Source organism: Saimiri boliviensis, chromosome 2, assembly GCF_048565385.1.
Source record: "Saimiri boliviensis isolate mSaiBol1 chromosome 2, mSaiBol1.pri, whole genome shotgun sequence".
Classification (NCBI taxonomy): domain Eukaryota; kingdom Metazoa; phylum Chordata; class Mammalia; order Primates; family Cebidae; genus Saimiri; species Saimiri boliviensis.
Window position 1 is genome coordinate 41,445,889 of NC_133450.1, and position 25,128 is coordinate 41,471,016.

The 25,128-nt window shown below is 38.3% G+C and overlaps 1 long non-coding RNA gene across 5 annotated transcripts in view; it reads right to left on the minus strand.

The window, feature by feature from the left end:
* The window catches only part of LOC141583527 (uncharacterized), a 327,776-nt gene that overhangs the window by 183,676 nt on the left and 118,972 nt on the right, over positions 1-25,128 (minus strand). The window contains exon 6 of one of the 5 annotated variants that reach the window (XR_012516175.1): positions 10,573-10,617. The exons of the other annotated variants lie outside the window; for them this stretch is intronic. This is a non-coding gene — a long non-coding RNA (uncharacterized LOC141583527). Of the gene's footprint in view, positions 1-10,572; positions 10,618-25,128 lie in introns of those variants that run through there. 5 annotated transcript variants of the gene reach the window in all.

Sequence of the window (25,128 nt, forward strand, 5' to 3'; positions counted from 1 at the left end):
GGAGGCAGAGGTTGCAGTGAGCTGAGATTGCTCCACTGCACTCCAGCCTGGGTGACAGAGAAAGACTCTGTCTCAAAAAAATAAAAGAAAAGAAAAAGAAAATCAAAAAATAGGCAGCAATTAAAAACACATGATAGATAGATCATTGGTCCGTAATACATTTGGCTACTCTAATTTCCATTAAGAAACCCCAATTAACAGTGTGTTCAGGATAAACAGAGTGATTTGCCTCATTTAACAAAAAAGCTGGGGATAAGTCAGCCCAGGGATTATATCATGTCCAAATCGTGGCATCAGGGTCTTCTCATTTTTTACTGCATCATCCTTTAGAATATGGCTTTCATCTTGTTGGTCACAAAATGGCATAACTAGCACCACAAATCTTATTCCCACTCTAGGGGAAAAGGAGGAAGAGACAAAGGCAAAGAGAAGCATGGCGGCCAAACCCTTCCCAGAAGCTCTGTCTAGAAATTTCTACATTTCAGTGGCTAGAAATGGGTCAGTCACTCCTACCAGGAAGGTAGAGAAGTATTTTAGTTGTGCTTCAATATGTTCTTCTTTTTTTTTTTTTTTTTTAAGATGGAGTTACCCAGGCTGGAGTGCAATGGCATGATCTCGGCTCACAGCAACCTCCGCCTCCTGGGTTCAGGCACTTCTGCCTCAGCCTCCTGAGTAGCTGGGACTACAGGCACGCACCACCATGCCCAGCTAATTTTTTGTATTTTTAGTAGAGACAGGGTTTCACCATGTTGACCAGGATGGTAATATGTTCTAATAAATGAGGGAGAAGTGGAGAAACTCAACTGGGTTGACAGCTAGCAGCATCTGCCACAGGAATAATGAGAACTCCAAAGGATTACAGGACATCGATCAAAGAAGGTTCTCCAGAGGAGAGGACAATTAAGACTAGCCCTGAAATGCTACCAAGAGCAAGCAAGGTGGGCAGACTGAGAGGAAGCACTGAAGAAGGAAGCAGGAAGAGCATTCCAAACAAAGGGCACAGAAGTGCTCCTATCCCTGCAAGTAGTTCAGTGTATTTGGAATACGGGTTTTGAGTCGCGGGGAGGACAAGATGAGACTGGAGAGACCGAAAAACACCAGACACAGCTACACAGGTGAAATGTTTTAGAGTCTTGTTAGCTGTGCCATACTAAGTAGTTTGGGCTTCACAGTAAAGTTAAAAAGGTGTCATTATGTCACAGACAAGCCTCGCAGTTATCACAACCTTGCCTCCTGTCTCCCTGTGGAGGAGTCTCCGGCGAAATAACATTCCTTATCTTTCTCTCCATTCCCCACTCTCTCCTTTGAGAAAGGGGAAACCAGTCTGACGGGTGAGTTTGGGAGGAGACACTGGGCATGATCAGGCCAGCCACCCACCCCACCCCCACCCCCACCCCTTCTTCTTTAGAGAGCTAGCCTGCTCCTCCATGTGGCAATCTTGCAGGGGCAAATTCTGCCTTTGTGAAGGAGGCCTGAGGTTGTTCGCTGCAGCCTATGACTGGTTATGCAAATCTCATTTTGATTTAGGTCAAGAATGCTAACAGTGTTGGGAAGTTCACTGCAGCCTCACAGCCAAGTCAACTTCCCCAGTTCAGCTTTACTGGCAACAATGCTGGTATTTCACTTTTCTTCTGATGCTTTGGGATGTTGGTTCTGAATTTGGTCCTCTAAACCCACAACAGGTGGTGATTTTCCCTCTCCAATCACAGTGTCTGTTAGTCATTCTATCTCACCCCTTTACCTGGTCCTCAGCCATACAGTTTGCTCTCTTCCAGTTCTGTGAGCACACAGGTACAGGGAGATCTGAAACCCTTCCAGACTGTTAGATGAGCTCTCCCCAATGGTTATATGGCAGGCACCCCTCTCAAGAGCATTTTGTATGCCTAGTTGTTATTTTTTCATTAGAAATAAATTTAGCTGGGAACTCTGTGCCTGGCACTCTCATCCTTCAGAATTTTGGCCAGAACACTCCACTGTTTCCAAAACAAAGATCTGCCTTAATTGCCTCTGGCAAAATATTTGAAAATAAACTCCAAACATCAACGGAAGTGTAGTACTAACATTGATGATACCCAAATTGACACATTTGCCTGGCTAACAAACTTGTGTCAAGAAGTGAAAATAGAAATTCAAGCCACATGATCCTTACCTGGGCATGTTCACTGCATTTATGTGGAAAGCTCATTAGTGTATTCCCTAGCCTCTCTTGATTGGAAAACACAGGGTACAGCTGTACAAACATTGCTCTAACAGCTTCCAAGAATATAAGCAGAGAATGGTGATATCGAATAGCAGCATTAATGAGAGAATTGCTGCTCAGAGATAGGACACTTGCAAATGCTGGGTGTGAGGTGGAACATGCAGAACAAATCACATAGAAGTAAATGCTGAAGAATAAAGACAGAGGTTGGGAGGAACCTTAGAACAACCTTTGGATCTCACCCTATGCATAAATACACAGATATTTCTCGAAAAAAATTCCCAACGATGAATTATAATGCAATGACAAATCATTTCTAAAACATTAGATTCATGAGTTTCTAATTGGCATGATAAATCAGTCTGCATATAAGCTATGATTCTGGTGTTTCCCATCTTTTCCTTTGTTATGTCGTTCAGGCATTGCACTGTCATGATTGACAACTTCTTAATAAAAATACATTTTTATCATCTCTAGTTCTTCTAGAAGACAGGATTTATGAGCAAAAGGTGGCAGAAAACGGGAAGGAATATGTAATCATTTCTATTGAATTTGTTACACCATTTGCCTATTCACATGGATAATTGGTAATTGTTCTTAACAAGCAAGAGACAACACTTGGCCTTGTGCCCAGGATCAGTCCTAGTAAACATGTTTACCAGAAAACCTTTTATACTCTGGGCCTTTTCCTCTCCAATTATCCTCTTCTTCCCTTTGATAATGTAGTTGGCTCATTTTTTTTTTTTCCTTCCTCCCTGTTCAGAATCCCCACAAAGCTGGATTTTAAACACACCTGTAGTATAAGTTATCTGTACTAGAAAGAAAATTTAGTCACTACTTGGAAATACTGCTATTGGTTAATACTGGCACCAGAGAGTCTATATTTAAATCCCAGTTTTACCAAGCCTCAATGTGTGATTCAGAGCGTGTTGGTTTACTTACCTGAAATGGGAATCATACCTACTGCAGAGGTTTTCCATAAGGATTAATGAAATAATTAAAAATAGCTTTCAGGTTGGGACTGGTGGCTCACACCTATAATCCTAGCACTTTGGGAGGCTGAGATGGGCTGAGATAGGAGGATTATTAGTAGTTCAAGAACAGCCTGGGCAACATAGTGAGATCCTATCTCTAAAAAAAAAAAAAAAAAAAAAAAAAAAAGCTGGGTATAGTGGCTTTTGTCTTTAATATCAGCTACTATGGAGGCTGAGGTGGGAGGATTGCTTAAGACCAGGAGGGTCAAGGCTGCAGTAAGCCATAGTCACACCACCACAGTCCAGCCTGGGTAACAGAACAAGACCTTATCTCAAAAAAAGAAAAAAGAAAACCTTGCATAATCCTAATAGATAATAGCGATAATATTATGGTGACTGTTCCAATGGTATTTACATTGTAATCATATTTCAAAATAAAATGAAGGAAAGATCATGCAAAAAATTACTTGGTGGGAGTATGTTACTGAAATGTAAAGCTAAACCAAAACTTGGTTGCAGAATATGCAGCTTAAATGTTCAAGCTAAGCCAAAACTTCAAATAAGACCTATGGTGAATAAATTTTTTGGAGTCTGTGATGAGTGTGGTGAGGAAGGAGGATTTCCTAAAGACATGTGGCACCATTTAGGTCTCAGTAATAGCCATGGCTTGACTTCTTGTTGGATGTCCAAGTATGTCTTTAGACTACTCACAAAAATCAAGGTTACAAAGCAAACACCCCAAAGGCCTGACTATATTTCAGTTGTATCTAAACTCATTAAGTCAGTGTGATACATTTTTCATGATGCAAAAATAAAAAATATTACAAATCTAGGTAGGAAGAGAATGTAGGAAAAGCTATACAGATCATTCTTCCAAACAGGTCACTGACACAAAAGAATTAAAGAAATACAATCTACGAATACCACTGCAGTGCACAGAGGTGTTCAGTAAATATAAAAAGGAGTCCATTCTGTCACTGCCTTAAATACTGGAAAGGAAGGGTAGAGAAATTTGAAAGTGTTCTTCCAGAAGTTTTCTTCTTTAAGAAAATTTGCAACATTTTAATAAACCAAAATTGCAGGGAAGTTTTTTATTAGGGTAAAATATCATGAACACTGGTTTTTGAGGCCAAAAAATAGATATTTAGGTTCTGCAAAAACAGCAAGTTTGCCTGTGACAAATTCATAAAATTTCTTAATTCCACCAGAGGCAAAACTGTCAGTTTTCCCCATAGGAGCTAGATTCCCAGTTGGAAATGTGAAATTTTAGCTCAGAAAGAAATCTGGGTATGTTTTGCAGAACTTAAAACTGATTCTGTTATTTAGAGTCTCAGTGAAGCCAAGCCATCCATGCCAAAGTGAAGAAAGCAGCAATGAGGGAGGAGGAGATGAGTTCAGTAATCAGAAGGAGGGAAGGTAGAGGATGGAAGTACTGGGCACATGAGATCCTAACAAAGATCAAAAAGGAAAGGATGTAACAATGGATGTGCTACAAATTCAGAGAATTAAGAGGCCTAGAATGTTGTTTAAATACCAGGTTCAGAGTATCAAATCTCCCAACAAATATCCTAAGACCAGGGTTTATTTTCACAGGCTCTATTTCTGTCCGCATTGAATCTCCTATGTTCCTGCCTCTGATATTTTTCTTTGATGAAAACTGTGCCAGGTTTTATTATACAGTTTCAAGGAGAAAGGATTTTTCTTTCGTATTTGCACTGAATTTTCAAGATGTAATTTCCTAAAACAGGTTTTGGAGAAGAGCATAAAAATAAAACTAAGATGTTTCACAAACACCTGATCCTTTTTGAAAGGATTCCAAAGCCTCATAAATCTTCGGCATTGTTATGTGGGTTCTCACCTACAGAATTTTCAATCATACATTAAATATATGTGACAGAAAGTGAACTTGGGAAGAACTGAATGAGGAAATTAAAATATATGGTTTTAATCTCATTAATAAAGTCTGCTATTAGAGGTGGGCTGGAGACAATGAATAAAAAACTATAAACGGTTTCTTCACTAAATAAGATGGGCCTTCCACTATCCCTGAAGACCCTTTGTAGATTCATTCATTTTCTGACTCAACATGTATTGTATCTCTTATTCTTCAGACAGAGGAAGGGATGCAAAGGTGTTTAAACATCAGAAGGTTTAAAGGTTTATTTTGAGTACATGTAACCTTCCAGGCAACTGATCCAAATAAGAACCCACACTAAATACAGCTTTTCTTGTCACTCAGAATTGAACTACCTCTGATAAAAAGGAGATTGGGCTCATAAAACATACTCAGTTTACCTCCACTACACCACACAAACTACTTCTCCTAAACCAAAAGGAAGCAATTCCACGTGGCCCTTGATATTCGTCAGATTGAATATTCCAGCGTGCTCAGTGAAGATATCTTTGTAATAATACTGGACACCACTCATGTAAAATTGTTGAATCAGAAAATGTTCATCGAGAAGTCAAAGCTGCAGAAGACACCATCCTATCCCACAGCCCATTAAAGGACTTAGAAAAATATCATAAATCATTCAAGAAACATTGATGGTGCAGGTGCCATCTTCCACCCTGAGCTAGAGAGATGAAAAGAAATGAGAACTTAAGGATAACTAACTCTGCTCCAGTTTGTCAATAATTGTATTTAAGATTCTGCATAGTGAAGAACTCAGTATTTCTCCTTTAGAAGGAGCTTCATTAATGAGGAGAGTCGACTGCGAAGTTTAAGATGAGAACTTCTCATACACATACATGGCAAGTGGTGAACTAAAAGGGAGACCGCAAATTACTCGTGCTGCTTAACATTCAGCGAAATACAGCATGCAACAAAAAGACAGTGAGTCTGGTGAGTAGAGAGAGCTGCTGTGCAGAGGATACTGTCAGAAAGGAGTTTTTCAAGGGAGGTTATGCACAGTTACCTTAGTAAGTCACTGAAGAAACTGAGTAAGAGAGTAAGATAATGAAAAGTACCAGGGACAGATCTACTGAAAACAAGAAACTACAGAGAACTGATAAAGAGAAAAAAAAAAAAAAAAAAAAAAAAGAGGTGAGGCTCCTGAAGAACAAAGTTCAGTTGATATTAATGCAGCTCTTGATCCACCTAATGAGTTGTCCTAAGTGTCTCTTCAAGCTTTACTGTACATCCAAATCACATGGAGAATCTTGTTAAAATGTAGATTCTGATTCAGGAAGTTTGGGAGAGGGCAGCAATTTTGCCTGAGGTGATGCTGATGCTGCTCATCTGTGAGCAACCCATTGAGTATCAAAGAACCTATTACGGAAACTCATCAGACCACTGAAACAATCAAAACCAATAGCAGAGCCCCTGGAAGGCACTTAAGGGTAAGGGAGTAGCCTGTTCTCTGGAGTATCTCTGAATCTGGTTCACTTGCTGTACAGATGACGTGCTTCTCTTTTTGCAGAGCATGTAATTGAAAGGATGTGACAAAGGTGGCCCCCAAGTTTCCATGTGATGCCTATCTGCCCCACTTTCTGACTTTACTGTCTAGGAGAAATTATTCCATTTTCTGAACCTGTGTTCTTTGTAATTTTAATAATTATAATCTTCCAGAGAACTATTTGGAAAATCAAAATTGAACTATATAAGAATATAGTTGGACAACAAATATCAGTTCTTCTTCCTTCTTTCCTATACTACTTAACATCGATATAGCTGACAATAAACAAAACACTTTCACAGAAACTTTTATTTTGTCCTTTCAAAATCCGTAAGCACGATCCTTGTCAGCACACTCCAAAGATGAAAAACAAGCTTGGAGAGATGTTCGTGCAGTAATAAGATCCCTATGGTTTGGATAGAGCATACTTCAATTCAGATTCTCAGTCTATTCTTTATACAAAGTGTATCATGTCCAGGTGTGGTGACTCACACGTGTAATCCCAGCACTTTGGGAGGCTGAGGTGGGTGGATCATGAGGTCAGGAGTTAGAGACCAGCCTGACTAACATGGTGAAACCCCATCTCTACTAAAAATACAAAAATTAGCCAGAAGTGGTGGCCCATGCCTACAATCCCAGCTACTGGGGAGGCTGAGGCAGGAGAATCACTTGAACTCAGGAAGCAGAGGTTGTAGTGAGCGGAGATTGTGCCACTGCACTTCAGCCTGGGTGATAGAGTGAGACTCAGTCTCAATAAATAAATAAATAAATAAATAAATAAATAAATAAATAAATAAAGTCATTTATAAAGACCCATACCTCCACTAAATAAAATATATAAAATGTCGAGCAGAATTTCCTGTCATAGTGTTTTATCTGCTCTTTCCTAAAATGCAACTATAATAATGAAAAATAAATTTGTTAAGTCATCATTTTAATTTCCTAGGGCTACTGTAAAAAAAGTACCACAAACTGGGTTGTTTAAACAACACTGACACATGTCCCACAGTTCTGGAAACAGAAGTCCAAAATTAAGGCATTGACAGGATTGGTTCCTTCTGAAGGCTGTAAGGGCGGGATCAGTTCCAGGCCTCTGTCCTTGGCATAGTCTTCTTATGCGTGTCTGATGTGTCCAAATTTCTCCTTTATGTGAGGACACCAATTGTGTTGGATTAGGACCCACCACAGTGCCCTCAGTTTAACTTGATTACCTCTGTAAAGACTGTGTCTTTGAATAAGGTCAGATTCCAAGCTACTGAGGTTAGGACTTCAACATATAAATTTGGGGTTAGGGGGTTGAAGCACAATCAAACCCATAGTACTAAACACTGTATGTTATCACTCATAGGCAAGTGTTGAACAATTAGAACACGTGGACACAGGGAGGGGAGCATCACACACTGTGGTCAGTAGAGGGGGGCTAGGGTAGGGACAGCTGGGTGGGGAAGGTTGGGAGGGATAATGAGGGGAGAAATAACAGATACAGGTGATGGGGGAATGAAGGCAGCAAACCACTTTGCCATATATGTACCTATGCAACAATCCTGCATGATCTGCACATGTACCCCAGAACCTAAATTACAACTTTAAAAAAAAAGAAAAGAAAAGAAAAGAAAGAAAGAAACCAGGAAGAAGAAGAAGAAATCCACAAAGACAAAAAAAGTAAAATTGGAAACAAAACAGTTTTGAAAAATGGACAGAAAAATAGAATATCTAGGAAATCTGAATGTCAGATGCACACTAGAGGAAGAAACAGAGTATTTCATAACATACGACACCAGAAAGCTTGAAAAATGGTAGCAACTTGTTCTCCCCAAAAGGAAAGAAAAGCAAAGAGCTGAAAGCAAGATGTTTATTTTGAAAATATGTATAAGTAGAACTCATATCCCCAGGAATCCCCCATCCACAAATGGGACTTATTTGGTGGAGAAATTGAACCCTGGACGTTCCAAACACAGGAAGGACTGAGGTAGGGAAGACACCGTACTGGAAAGAGGCAGACTGAGTTAAAATTAGCATACTGAATGATAAGCCCCCTACTGCTCTTCTGCTCTCTGCCTTAGGAATACAGGCAGACAGGCAAATACTACTTCGTGAAGTGACTGGTAAATCATTCTCTGGAATAACTGAATAGTTCCTGGAGTAGTTGGAAGAAGACTAACAGATATTGATATGTAGGGGTCCCTGCCAGGAAACTTCTGGATCCCTACTCATTAGGCCTTCAGTAAAGACTAGAAGTTGTACAGCTTCAACTGCACATATAGAATTTGCAACTATATTTTTAGTTCATTATTCTTTCTTAAACTATTTGTATTGTAAAATATCAGGCATATACAGAATAGTGCCTAAGACAAATGCCATTTATTCAATGAAATATCACATAGTAAATACCTATGTAGACATCAATTGATACCTATTATGTATTGTTTCAGGTATGTCTTGCTCAACATTAGTGAGATTTATCCACATTGTGATAGGTAATTATAGTCCATGCTTTTTCATTATTGTATAACATTCTCTTACAAGAACAAATTTTTACTCTAATGTTGGTAGACATCTCACTTGCTTCCCTTTTCTATGTATTATTACTATTGGTGCTTTGGTGGTGGTTCTATGTGTCTCTTCACGTCCATGTGTAAAGCATCTCTTTTGGGTTTTTACCTAAAAGTAGAAGTACCAGGTCATAGGTTATACATATTTTTAACTTTATATGCAAGCTAATTTTTCCTAGTGATGCTGTACCAATTTGTTCTCCCCAAAATGATCCTAGATAATTCCTGTTTCTTCATATCATCACCAACACTGGGTATTTACATTCTTTTTTTTATTTAGAGTGGCTTACTCTTAAATAAAGGAGCAGAATCAAGATCAACAGCTATTTCAGGCAACTCTCCAGTGTGAAAGACAAAGAACAAGAGAAACACAAGAATGAAGATGGTAAGTTTTATGAAAAATAAAACAGATAAACTTTTAAAAGTATTTTAATAGCCTTGAAGAAATGAAAAGCTACTGAGTCCATAAAAAAAGAATCCTTTTAAAAAATTGAATAGAGAATAAGAAAATACTAAAATTCACTGGAAGGATCAAAAGATAAAGTTAAGGACTTCTCACAAAAGGAGAAAAAAATTGAGAATTCAACTACTAAGTTATAGGAGTTGTAGAAAGAAAACAAAACACAACAGAAACAGACAGAAGGAAATTACCAAAGAACAGAGACAGGTAAAATTCCTAGAACTAAAGAATGTGAATTTCCAAATTAAAGGTGATCAACAAGTGCCTGACCCAATTAACTGACACAAAACAAAACAAAGATCACACCAAGCCACATTATCACTAAATTTCAGCACACCAAGGGGAAAGAGACGATTCAGTAAATAAATGGCAAGCCATCTACAAAAGAAGTACAATAAAAATGTCCATAGAGCTCCAGGAGGGCAACACAGCAGTAAGGAAACAATGGGAAAAAAAAACACTTCAAAATCGGTAGATGAGAGAGCCTGGTATGCAAGCAAAAACGAAGAGAGGAAACAAAAAGATCACTATGAAAAGCACACATGGTTTCATCTCACTGACACACTGAGGTAAAAGTATACGCATGATGTGTGAATTTAAGGAGGAAAAACGGTTATTAAAAATGTAATAAAATTTTCAGAAACATTCTGAGAATCATTATTTCCAACTTAATTCTCTACCTGGCCAAGAGATTAATCATTGTGAGGGTAGAATAATGACATTCTCAACTAGTAAACACCTTAAAAACATTATTGGCCAGGTGCAGTGGCTCACGCCTGTAATCCCAGCACTTTGGGAGGCTGAGGCAGGAGGATCATGAGGTTAGGAGTTTGAAACCACGCTGACCAACATGGTGAAACCCGTTCTCTATTAAAATACAAAAAAAATTACCTGGGCATAGTGGTGTGCACCTGTAGTCCCAGCTCCTTGGGAGGCTGAGGCAGGGGAATCACTTGAACCTGGGAGGCGGAGGTTGTAGTGAGCCGAGATCACATCACTACACTCCAACCTGGCGACAGAGCAAGACCTCCATCTCAAAAAAAGAAAGAAAGAAAAAAAGAATCTCTCATGTTTAGCTTTTCAAGAAGTTACACGAAGATATACTTAACCTTATTAGATAACAGGTGGAGGTCCTAGAGAACACTCATGTAGCCAGCCAAGAGAACAACCAGACCAACGTTAAAAAGAAGGACTGAGAATTCCTCAAGTATGTCCCCAAGAAAGAAACAAGCCGACAGTTAGCAGGTTTATTTGATCTTTTAGAAAACATAATTCCATAGCTTGTGAAAAATTAATGATAGTTGTATGCATTCAAAACTAAGTACACCAAGGAGAGCGAGGGATGCAGGAGGAGGAGGAGAGATGACATGGCTTCGGGGATGGGAAATGTTTAAAGAGTGTGAGTAGTCATAGCACACCATTTGAGCAGAACATTACCTGTGTATCGTAATAGTATAGCTACATTTAAATATGTCCAAATTCATTCAAAGGGAAGTGTGGAGTAAAAAGATCGAGGCAGAAAAGCAGACCTAACAAAAGAAAGTCGATAATGGATGAAACATCTAAAAATATTGAACAAATTTTAGCTATACAGAAATAAAGCCTAAAGTATTTAGACAAACAGAAATAAAAGCCTGAAGAAACAACTTAAAAAGTAGAAAGTAGTTGCCTCTAAGGAGTGGAATTAAATATGGTGGGATGGGGTAAGAGACTTTGATTGTTGCTGTTGTTTTTGGTGTTACATGTTTTATAGCACTTTGGCTTTTTAAACTACGTATTATCTCTGTTTGATGATATGATCTTCCACCTAGACAATTCTAAAGACTCCTCAATTTGATAAATGAATTCACTAAAGTTGCAAGATACAAAATCAACATACAAAAATCAGGACCAGTGCTATACATGCATAGCAATCAAGCTGAGAACCAAATCAATAAGTTAATCCCATTTACAATAACTACAAAATAAAATAACGTACTTAGAAATAAACTTAACCAAGATGAAAGCTCTCTACAAGGAAAACTATAAAGCACTGATGAAACAAACTGCAGATGACACACACAAAAAATGGAGAAACAACCCAGACTCATAGATTGGAAGAATTAATATCACTAAAATGATATTGATTCATACTACCCAAAGCAATCTGTGGATTCAATACAAGTCCTATCAAAATACCAATATCATTTTCCATTTTCCAGAAAATTATTCTTAAAATTTTTTAATTCATATGAAACAAAAGAGAGCCTGTATAGTTCACTCACAAAGCTATCGTAACCAAAAAGGACAAAGCTGAAGGCAACACATTATCTGACTTCAAATTCTCTTATACGGCTGTGGTAACCAAAACAGCATGGTAATGGGCTCTTGACCCCAAAAACATAACCAAGTTATTTATGTTCCCAAAGTTGTCTTTGTTCCCCTGTTCCCAAGACAGAAAGGAGAAGAGAGCAGAAGCACCCAGAATGCTGGTACCAAAAGTTAGAGTAGGCTTTTTTCTCTCACAGTACCCACTAATAAAGACAGAGCACCATTAAGGAAGTTAAACAGCCAATTAAGCAGGTTGCATTAGCAAAAATAATGAGAATAAATTCAGTCCTTTCAGCTCTCAAGAGATTTTGACTGAAATTACTATCTAACGGAATTTGCCAATGTATAAGGTCCATGAGCTAGGGCTTCCGCCAGAGCTGATCTCATGCGACAATTCCCTTTCCCCTACTTGTTGACTAGACTCCAGCCACATGGTCTCTTTGTTGTTCCCCAAGTATCCCAGTATATTTCCCATCTTACAGCCTTGACACTTGCTCTTCCATCTGCCTGGAAAACTCTTTCCTCAGATCTTTGCAAAGCTCACTTATCACCCAATGGTCAGCTCAGATGACATCTCTAGTACCGTACTCATCTTCAGAACACTTAGTTCTATTTGAACTGTGTCTCTCTGTTTAATGCTTCATTTTCGCTGTCTGCCACTAGAATATAAGGTTCATAATTTTGTTCATTTTGTTCACTGATGAATCACAGAGCCTGGCACAGAGTAAGTGGTAAATATTATAGGGAGAAAGGGAGGACGAGAAAGGAAGATGTCCACTCTCGTTAGCATTTCTCAAAATGGAACACAGCCAGGTTGTATCTGAGGTCTTCTGAGGGTATTGCCAATGTCAAAGCAAGCCCATTCCAAACCTACCCTGGCATCACAGAGATTAGAAGTAGGATTTAAAGCTTCAAAAACACCCCATGTAAGAAAAGGAGGCTTCAGAACCAATTAGCAAGAGAGAAGCAAATGAAAATGGTACTCGTTATGTATAGGTACTGAGCACAAAGATATTTAGAGAAGAAACATGTGTCATGTCCTCTAAAACAAATCAAGAGAACTCAAAGTAGAAAAATAGTAGAAACAAGCAACCATTTGGAAACCAGCATTTCTAAGTCAGCTATTTGATGCCAGTGTCCAGGAATACAGTTGATCTCTATTTTAAGAAGTGGAGCTGTCAGTGAAGCGATCCAGAATAATTTAATAATAGCACATTGGAAGACAGATGCTATAAAATTACAAATTTCTCTAAAGAATTCCAAAGCTTAATTTATATGAGGCACCTTAAAAGAACTAAGTCCAATCTGGAAAAACCTACACTAACTCCTTCCAAAACGAAAGCAAGCTTTTCTAAGTGACGAAGTTAATTCATTTCAGCCTAGCCTAGAATACTCCAGTGGAGACAGAAAAAAATCCTTTAAACTTATTCTATAACATTAAATGACAGTAAAACTTTTGGATAATTTGTTAAAGTTTCAGGGTAGGAGAAGACTCTGCCTGTCCCTCATCTCCTGCGAGAGGCAGAGGATCCTCTGGCTTTTTGCATCAGTGACTCAGCCATATTCCCACTGATGCAAACAAGGCCACCCTAGGCTAACAGCTTTGTGACGGTCATAAATCAACTGCTTTCTCTTCTAGGGAACTGGAAGAACAGAATAAAAGGTGGAGTAATTAAAAAAAACAGCGTTGCCAGTATCAGTTAAATCATCCCTCCAAAGTTAAGCTTAATGAATGTCAATTTTCTTTTCTGTATCCGTTTTTATAGTGAACATGGCCGCATCAGGGAGAAGCAGCCAATTCAGTAGCACTAAACTGTCCCTGTTAGGGCTAAGCTGGCTTTATTTTCATTTCACATTTAGAGTCAATGGCATATCCTTAGAGGCCATGAGCTTTCCCACTCTCCCACAGACGTCTTCTCAGTTAAGGCTGTGGTTTTCAAAGTGATTGTCCCCAAACTAGCAGGATCAGCATCACCAAAAAGTGTGTTAGAAATGCACATTTTTAGGCCCCACCCCAAATCTGCAGAATCCAAAATTCTGAAAATAGAATCAAACAATGAGTGCTTTATCAAGCTCTCCAGGCAATTCTGATCCCTCCTAAAGTTTGAAAATCTTTGAGCTAGGATAATGCTATCCACGTTAACAAATAAACTCAAATTTTTCAGTGACTTTACATAATAAACAATTACGTATCATTCACATAATAGCTCAGTATGATTCACACAGTGATTCGGGGAGCTAACTTGCTTTCATCTTGAGTCTGCTCCATCTATCATGCCCTCAGAGTTTGCTGCATTTTGACTGATGGGAGAAAAGGAGTAGAGAATTCCTATCCTCATCTCAAAATCCCTGGCTCAAAAGTAGCACACATCACTTCCACTCACAGTTCATTGATGAGAATGAGTTAATGAGTCACATTTGGATACAAAGGAGACCAGAACGTATTTTCCCTGGCTGGATGCATGCCTCCTTGCCACAACACATACCACGGAGGAAGGAGCACAAATCTCTGCCATGAGCATGCACACCGCATCCATGCAGTGATGTAGCTAGGGTGGGGGGAGACAATCAACCCCTCACCCAGAGCGTATTCTCCAGAATTGGCGCATTTTCATCCTTTTAAGATATGGGTGCAATTGTTGCTAATACAATGATAAAAGAGACCACAGTTTCTCAAACGCTAATGTACATACCCATCACCAGGGAATCTAGTTAAAATTTAGATTCTGTTCGTAGGCCCAGTGTGGGGCCTTATTTTCTTCATGTCTCTCAGGTGATTTCAATGCAATGGTCCATGGAGTACACATTGAGAACAAGAAGTTATAGAAGAGAACTTGAAAACAAGGATCAGCGTGTTCAGTATAGGATTGTTACATATTCAAATCCAATGTCCGAACAATACTCTACATACATGGCCATGCATGATCCAGCTCACTAACCTCCCTGCTGCCATCCCCCAATTCCTCCTATTTCTTTTCCTTCCATTCTCCATACCCCACTGACTTCACTCCAGATATAGCAGTCTGATTACTATACTTTGCACATGTCGGACACATTCCTTCCTCAGATTTGTTGGGCTAATACTGCTTCTGCTCAGATGCTCTTACTCAAGATAGATGCATAGCCAGCTCCCCACCAAGTCTTCACTCAAATGTCACCTTCTAAGAGAAACCTACCCTGACCACTCAATGTTTAACTGAAACTCAACTCCCTCTTCATGTATTCCCAGTCTTCCTTTCCCTGCCCAACATTTTCTCACAGTCTCAGCATGATATATGCTAAGTGCCCAGAACATTGCCTGGTGTATACTAGATGCTCAACAAGTTGTAGTAGAATGAGTACATCAGGGTTCAGATTATAAAACCAACTCCAAAATTCATCAAAATGGGATGCCTTTTCTAAGTCCCCAGTTCTCTCGATGTTAAATGCCAGCTGTACCAAGAAGTAAGCAGAAAGAGAAGTGGGCAGAAAGGGATGGTTATGTCTAATACTTGTAATAAAAATATACCTTGGAAGACCAAATGGACAGTGAGTCAACAGGCAAATTCCTACACTTTAAGCTGATGTCCCAGGAACTCCTACCATTTTATTTGAGCCCTTCCTTAGTTAGCTTAGGCTCCTACAGCAGAATACCATAGACTGGGTGGCTTAAACCTCATTTATTTCTCACATGGCAGGGAGCAGACAGTGAGCAAGTTTCTTACAGACTTTTCTTAAAAGGGCACTAATCCCATCTACAAGGGTGCCACACTCAGGACCTAATTACCTTCCAAAGGTAACACCATCACATTTAGGTTAGAGCTTCAATATATAGATTTTGAGAGAATGACGAACATTCTGTGCGTAACAAGCTCCCTCAGTGTAAATTAAGACTCCCCTTCCCTTGCCTCAGGTCACAGAGAAAATAGATGATGGCTCTCTTGAAAATTTCTGACCCTGTTATCCTGTTACTCTGTTGAAACTTCTGATTCTCCCTAAACTCCAAGCTTTGCCCCCAGACAGCATTTGGACCATATGTATACACCAGCCACAGGGACAAAGAAAGGTGGAATTCAGGGCTTTCCTGGAGAATAGCATGCAAACGTGCAGAAAAGGACAGGCTAGCCAGCCAGCAGAAAAGGACAAAGACAAACAGAGTTACCAGGTCCTAAAAGGAAAGCTGTAAGAGCTGTAGGAGATTCAGGTTCCTTGACTAAAACCAAAGTCACCTACCAGCAAGGATTCTATCAAATAGAGGTGGGAGCAGGAGTCATGGGTATTTAAAGTCTATCCAGTGGGTGGGTCTAGGCCGGTGTAAAAATAGTGTTAAAGTCCAGAACGACCTTCAAGATTGCTACACCGTTCACTCTAAAAGTACCAGGTGAAATGTTTCAGCCCCTTACTCACATACACACACACTCCCTACCCCAATCAGGCAGTATGACTAGCAGTATTATATACCTGTGAAAGATGACTTAGAAGCTATGTTTTTAACCAGATGATCCTACAATGGAGCAAGTGTAATGACTTCCTTATATTGCTGGAAGCTTTTGTTGATAGATTCCCAGTCTTTCCTACTGCCATATATTGCAAATCCAGAATATGTGTCGTCACCACTGAGTTTTTGGGATCTGTGTGTGCAATAGTCTGCTAGAGCTGCCATAACAAAACTTTTGTGGCTTAAACGACAAATTTATTTTCTCACAGTCTGGAGGCTAGAAGTCCACAATCAAGAAGCCAACAAGGTTGGTTTATAGTGAGACTTCTCCTTCTGGCTTAGAGATGATCAGCTTCTCGCTATATCCTCATGTGGCCTTTCTTCTGTGTATACCCAAAGAGGGGAAGAGACAGAGAGATCTGGTATTTCTTCCTCTGCTTGTGAGAACACCAGTCCTTTGGGATTAAGGCCCTACTCTTATAAATTCATTTAGCCGTTACTACTGTATTATGGACCCTGTCTCCAAATACAGTCACAAACAGAGTTAGGGCTTCGACATACGGTTTTTAGGGGGACAAAATTTAGACCATAACAGTGAGCCTATGTGTATACATGTATACATATAGGTGGGCATGTTTTTATGCATACACATATGCAAATATATTCTTTGGTACTAAAATTGTTGGATTCTTTAATTATTCAAACTTAGTAAACAGAAAAAAGAATTGAGTTTATCATTTTACAGGAACCCCACTACCATCCCCTCTTGTTTTGCTAATGACAAGTTTCATGACAAACTGTCTGATGCTACGAGAAAATGATAACTTCGTAAGAGACTGACAATCCCCATCACACCTTGGAAATGTAAAGGTTTATTGTGTCCCCTCCAGCTAAGTTTTTATGCAAATAGAATGTCACTTACAATTCTAAGAGCTTCCTTCTTTCTGTGTTAGGGAAATACATTAAATGATAAGTATTTGCAATTCTATACCCCTCCTCTTTAAAGGGGATGGAGATTTTTCTGTTTTTGTAGCTTCCAGACTTTTATTGTGTTGAGTGGGGTGATAAATGGAGAGGCAAAATGAGGAAGCTAAGAAAGCCATATTGTTCTGCTTAAGAAAAGACAACCTAATACCAGAGTAAGAGGGAGGAGAGGGTTGGAAAATTGAAGAGTGGGCTAGAAAAGGGATGGTAGAGAGGGCCAAAGGAAGAGGAACAATGGAACTTGCTGTGGATGGAATGTTTTAATCTCCCCAGTCCAATTCACATGTTGAAGCCCTAATTCCCAATGTGAAGGTATTGGAGGTAGGACCTCTGGGAGATGATATGGTTAGACGAGATCTTGAGTGTGGGGCCTTCCTAACGGTATTAGTGCCCTCACCAGACACCAATTCTGCCTACTCCTTGCTCTTGTGCTTCTCAGCCTCTAGAACTGTGAGGAATAAATGTTTGTTTATGCCACCCAGTCTATGGGATTTTATTATAGCAGCCAGCCTAAGACAGGAATTTTGGAAGGTTTAAAAGAGTTTAAATAGGGAAAACTTCTGTGTGAAAATTAGTCCCTCCTGTCTTCTGAAGAAAGCTGTTTAGTAAATATTTGCATCATGCTTTAGGAGTTTGTCTGAAGTGGCTTATTTTTCTTTAGGTTTATTAAACTTTATGAAATTACTGTTCTGTAGATTAAAATATTTAATTATTGACTGTTTTGTGTGGCTCAAGCTAATATACTTAGGTAAGTATAATTGTTGCAATTCAACTGATGGCAAGAGAAAGGAACCTCCAGGTACTCCAGGCATATCCAGTACCTAATCCCCTAAGGGTCTAAGGAAAGCTAGGTTGGACATGGGGCCTAGACCAGGAGCCTGAGGCTCTCCTTCTCACTGCCAGCCAACATTCAAAGCTTATCATGCTGTAGAAGCATAAAAGGAACAGATAGAAAGTAAGGGTCCTTGGCTTGCTTCAAAAATAAACGTATTCTTTTCCCCTTTGTTACATAGAGGAAGGGCATGGAGAAAGTGGCCCCTACCACCCTGGCAACATGAAATAAAGGAAGGAGAAGCAAGCATGCTCAGGTTCTCTCTCTTGCAGCAGTTAGAAAGTTCAGTAGGCATGCTGGAATCTGGCAAATCAGATGCATGAATTCTTCTTTCATTTGAGGATATGTGCAAGGAAGATGAGCTAGAGCTAAGAGGCAGGATTTTTCCCAGTGATAGCCTGCAAATGCTTCCATATACTGAACATAAATAGGTACAGATTAGTATACTAAGTACTTGACATATATCCATGCATTTATCCTTCAAAGAATGTGGTTTGAGTGCCTATATCATGCCAGGTACCCCATGACACGTTATCTGATCAAATTGTCACAATACTCCTAACAGGGGAGGAATTATCCCACATTTATTGAAGAAAGCCTGAGGCTTAGGGTACTGAAAGAACTGTCTATAATTAGTAGGAAGCTTAATCGGGATTTGAAGTGAGGTTTAATGAAAAACCCATTCTTCTAACTACTCTACAATAGTGAATGTTTAAACGTTTTCCAACTCAAATCTGAAACGCCTTTTCCTCTGCCAGCTTTCACTGTGATCCACCGTCACGGGGTGGCTGGAAGAGCTACGCTGTGAATTGGTGGGGCTGCTGCCAGAATGCGCTCAGTGAGGAGACACTGCTGCTTCCCCTTCTGAGCCAATGGTGGCTCAGAGCTCCAGAATCCTGCCTCATTAATGCAGAACCACGGGTGATAACAAATACCAATTTTTTCTCATTGCCCTTCTCTGGTTCTCAAAATTGGAGACAAGAGTGGGAAGCAAAGTAAACAGTGAATTCAAATAATAGGGAAGATAGTATCTATTCCCCGTCTTCAAGTAGAAGAGACGGCCAAAACCCCCAGGAAAGCCAGGTAGGACGAACAGCAGAAATTACACAGGGATGAATGTTTTAATCCTTCCCCCATTTCCTCTTATTCTCCCCAAGGAAGTTTCAAAACCCTTGATTAATGTATCTGCAGAGCCTTCTAAAGGAGTATCTGGTGAGCAACCCAAAAATAAATGGAAACTCACAAGGGGCGGTAGGAAAGATAATAGCATTATTTCTGTAGGCAATCCTTTTGTAACAAAGTTTACTTTCATAATTTGAGTAATAGAAAGAAGATTGAGATAATTTGTTGTTCTGTAGTTCCACTAATTTGCAAGCTTTTTTTCTGGCTGTTTAATCCAGGTAGCAGTACTATTTTTCTCACATTTTTCCAAACTACCTCCCCAAACAAATTAGATTTTTCGAAACTACCTCCCCTTTCCATTAGATTTCATTTTCTATCTCAGTTCAAAGGTTAACTTTCTCCTGCACCTACCCAAAGGGAAAAACCACAAGATGTCATATGTCCAAAATCTGTTATAAACTGAATTCTTGTCTCCCACCTTCTCCTGCTAACAAAGTTCACATGTTGAAGCCCTAACCCTCAATGTGATAGCATTTGGGGATGAGGCCTTCTGAGTTAATTAGGTCATTAAAGTGGGACCCTGGTTCAATGGGATTAGTGCCTGTGTAAGGAGAGACAATAGAGAGGCTGCTTGCTCTCTCTGCCATGTGAGGGTATAATGAGAAGGCAGCTGTCTGCACTCCTGGAAGAGAGTCCTCACCATTCTAGCACTCTGATCTTAGATTTCCAGCCTCCAGAACTGTGAGTAAGTAAATCTCTATTGCTTAAACACCCAGTCTATGGTATTTAAACAAGACTAAGACAAAGCAGACTAAGACAAATCTCTATCCATTTTTACCATGTCATCAATATCTGTTGAATGAAAGTTAACAGATAATACATCATGAGCACAGTGTTTATCACATATAGATCCTACAGAGATCATATAGTGAGTGGTTAAGAAAGTGATCTGTACTTATCTTCCAAAACCTTACTGAAATGGTACCTAAAAAATGCTTAGCACTATGATCAATATGTAGCAAGTTCCAAAAAATATTAATTCTTGAAAAGAGAGTAAAGGGAAGGAGGCTATATTATCTATATTATTATAATATCTGTATTAAATATTCTGGGTTCTCAGAATCTCAAAATGGGCCAGAAGATCAGACTGAGAGGCTGTAAAGCCAATAATACTGTCCCAAGACATACCTTAAAACTAGTCTGCTGGAGATCTCATCACCCCTGCCTCCATTGGGCATAGCTAGCATAACCATCTTACCCTGGAAAATGCTGCTTGAATGCCTGTTATTGCTACCTCTGTAGATTGCATTTTACTACACCTCTTTTGCCAGAATGTGTAACTCACAGTGCCTCCTTCTTTATGCCTCTAATTTCCAGTTCAAAGTTCAATACACATGAATTTGCACTCTGTTTCCTAGCTGTCAAGAGTAGTGAGAAAATAGAATCTAAATCTTACCAAATTGAAAATGTAAGGAATTCTTCAAAATGTAGGAAGTTTAACAAGTGTTTGAGGGGCAGGGGTTGTATTGACTAGGTAAATCATAGAGAATTTCTTAAGTTGGTGAAACTACTCTGTATGATGCTCCTATAATGGCAGATTTGTGACACTATGCATTAATTGAAACCAATAGAATGATATAGCACAAAAGAATGAAATTTAATACATGTAAACGTTAAAGAGAAAAAGAGAGAGAGAGATGGGAAATCCCAGGATGGAATGCACTGTATGATAAAACCATATTACTAATATATGAGACAACTTCACTGAAGAAAGAAAAAGGTTCCAACCTAAGTATGAGTTCTAAGTTATAATTTTAATGCAACTCCAAGGAAAATGCCAGCAAGCTATTTAATGAATCTGGACTAAGCACGTTAATATACATTTTATATGGAATATTAAGGAAAATCCTAGAAAGGAAAAACTACTTCTAGGGGATTGATCCTACCAGATGTTAAAAAATACTGCAACATCTTTATAATTAAAATAGAGTGGTACCGGTACTTGAGTAGATAGACCAGTGACCTAAGTAACTTTGGAAAAGAAGATGAATCTGTAAGACTAAACTCAAAAAGAACTGGACATAAGTGTTGTACTTTAGTTAATAAAGTTATTTCCCATGGCGGTATTAGTTATTAATTCTGAAGCCACCATTTTTGTGTACTGGAATTGAACAATTAAGCCAATGAATATGGAAGTCAGATTTCTGACTGTTGAAGCAGGAGTTGCAAACAAGCAAGGGAAGAAAGCCAGAATAATCCCTGTGGTAACAAATTAGAATTGAAGATATCAGTATGAACTCATATTATACTCAATTTGAATATGGATGATTAAATATAGAAATATGTGTATGTATATATATAGTCACAGGTGACTATACACACATAAACTTCCTTGCTCTATCAGTTGAAATAGTCTAAAAGCAATGACATTCAGTAGTTAACAGTCCAGATCTTGGTTTCTAGTATGATTCTTTAATAAAAAGACACAATTCTTCTTGAAGAAATGGCTGGTTCTAGGACCAAAGCATGTAAATACTTAAGATAAACCTACAGTACATTTTAGTGCTAAAAAGCAAGAAAGTGCTAATAATACTAGCAACAATAATAAGGACTTGTCAAAGAAACATAGGAGCCAGCTAGAAGGCTCTCAATGGCCAAATCTGGAACAATTTGAGCATTAAAATAAATCAAGTAGTATTGGATTGTCAACCAGAGTATAAAATAAGCATCCAAGAGTCCACAGTGGTATAAATAATTGATTGCATAAATAAACAGGGAAGGCAAGGTGCAGTGGCTCATGCCTGTTATCCTAGCACTTTGGGAGGCCAATACAGCAGGACTGCCTGAGCTCAGGACTTTGAGACCACCCTGGGCAACATGGAGAAACCTCATCTCTACTAAAAACATAAAAAATTAGCTGGGCATGGTGGGGAGTACCTGGAGTCCCAGTTACTCAAGAGGCTGAGGCACAAGCATCACTCGAAACCAGAAAGTTGCAGTGAGCTGAAATCGTGCCACTGCACTCCAGCCGGGGTGACAGAGAAAGGCGCTGTTTACCCCACTCCCCACCCAAAAACAAATAAATAAAATAAACAAATGGGAGAAGAGAATGCCTGTTCAGAAAAATTCCAAATAACTTATACTCCACCCTAAAGAAGAAAATCACTCAGTCCTTAAGTGTGCACTGTACACAATGACTTTTTTCTGAAGACTACAGCATGGAAAAGCCAGAAAAAAGTAAATTTACAGTAACCTGACAAACACTACCTCAGACAGGTGGCCAAGGTCAACATTAACTACGGTAAGTTATGTGGATAGTATATACCCTGGATACAATGTGGTAAGAGTGGCACTTTATATCTGTGGTCTTCCTCCAAACCCACAACCCCAGACTCACTGTGAGATAATCATCATATGAACCCCAGTTGAGGGAAATTCTAAAAATACCTAACAGGTATTCCTTAGAAGAGTTGAAGTCATACGAAACAAGGTAATCTGAGAAACAGTCACAGCCAAGAGGCATCTAAGGAAACATGAATATTAAATGCAGGTGGCATTCTGGATGGTATTCTGCAACAGAAAAAGATTTTTTTGGTAAAAACTAAACAGATTGGGGTAATCTTGCTAGCACTGACATATCTACATTACTTCATTAATTGTGATAAACGTACCATGCTACTCTAAGATGATAATAAAGTATGATTGTAGGCTGTATGGGAACTCTCTGTACTACCTTTGCAACTTTTGTTTCATAAATCTATAGACTAAATGCTCAATTAAAAGTTTATTAACAAAGAAAAGAATACTTGATATGGTTTGGTTGTTCCCCTACCCATAATGTCATCTTGATTTGTAATTCCCATAAACTCCATAATCCCCACAGGTCAAGGAAGAGATCAGGTGGAGGTAACTGAATCATGAGGGCAGCTTCCAGATAGTGAGTTTTCATGAGATCTGACGGTTTTATAAGGGGCTCTTTCCCCTTCTCTGGGCGCTTCTCCCTCATGCCGCCTTGTGAAGAAGGTGTACTGTTTACCCTTTGCCTTCCACCATGATTGTAAGTTTCCTGAGATTTCCTCAACCATGCTGAACTGTGAGTCAATGAAACCTCTTTCCTTTATAAATTAGTCTCTGGCGGTTCTTTATGGCAATATGAAAACAGACTGATACAGTATTTAATCCACTTAATAAAAAAATGATTTCCAATCTGTCTCACAAAGCAAATCCAAATACTACATATAAGGATATATCCAAAACAAAATGGTCCAGAAAGGTTGAAAATAAAGGAATGGGCAAAGGCATAGCAGGAAAATGGAAATAAAAAAACAGAGGTAGAAATCTGTAATTATTATATGTACCAACATATGAAATAACATAGAAATTACCCTTATAATATAAAGTTATAAAAGATTCAAGGGGATATAGAAACATAGTAAAAATTCCAGACCCTTAACACAACACTCTCAGTGTAAGACAAATCAAGAAGACAAAAAGGAAGGACTAAGATTTAAGCAAATAATCAACAAGATAAATCTAATTAATATATATAAAATTTATGCCCTGATAATGGAGAATATATCTTATCAAGTGCATAAAGCACATTTACAAAAATTGGTCACATATTTAGTCACAACAAAAACATTAAGAAGTTCCATAAAAATAGAAGTGTTACAAACAACAATCTCTGATTACAATGCAATAAACTTAAAAATCATAAACAAAAGGCAAAAAAATATTATTCTGGAAATTAAAGGAACTAACATCTGGTAAACAACTCTTGGATGAAAAGAAAACTCAGAAAATAAAATTATAGAATTTATTTTAAAACAATGATAAAAATACTACTACCAAAATGGTTGGAATGTGTTTCAAACAGTGAATGGAAAAATTCAGTCTTAAATACTTTTATCAATCAAATACTCAGAATTAAAATAATTATTATCTCAAAAAACTAGAAAGAGGATATCAAAGTAAGCCAAAGGAACTTACTAAGAAAATACTAAAAGTAAAAGTAAAAATTAATAAGATAGAGAAAAAAATAATGTAATAATCAAATTGAAATTTTAATTTAAAATTTAATTTAAAAATCAAAATCTTATTTTAAGAATGAAGTAGAAAAATCATTTAAAAAATAGGGAGAAAGTATAAGTATACAAAATAAGAAATGACAAGAGGAAATAACCACTGAAACAGAAGAAATATTCTGAAATCATAAGGGATTGTGTTGCAGAGCTTTATGCAAATAAATTTGAAAACCAAGACAAAATAGATTTTAAGGAAAATACAGCTTATGAAAATGATCCCATTAGTGATAAAAAGACAAATATCCATAGAAGAGAAAAAAGGAAACAAGGAACTGTCGCACGAAAAAAAGCACCAGGCCCTGATGGTTTCACAGGGCAGTTCTAAAAAATATCTAATGACCAAAAATACCAATGCTCCATAACTTGTTCCAGAACATTAAAAATAAAGAAATAATTTCTAATTAGTAGTATGGAGCAAGACTAACATTGATAATTAAGCCTGATAAAGTCTGTATAAACAAAAGCTTTAAGTTAAACCATTAGCAAACAGAATCTAACACAGTAATATAAAAACAGTACCTCATGACAAAGTAGGATTTGTTCAGGAATGCAAAGTTGACTCAGTCTTAGAAAATAAATTATTGTAACACAATACATCTAAGAGGAAAACTCTTTAATGTTTTCATAGATATAAAAATTCAATGAATTATCATATTCATTTTTGGAAAAATCGTCCAGCACAATAGAAACTGTTATATACTTTCTTGAAATGTATACTGAGAGTATTAGTGGATATCCACTAACTACTACTATTTAACATTGACTAGAGGTCTGTGCAATCAGATGAGTAAAGTC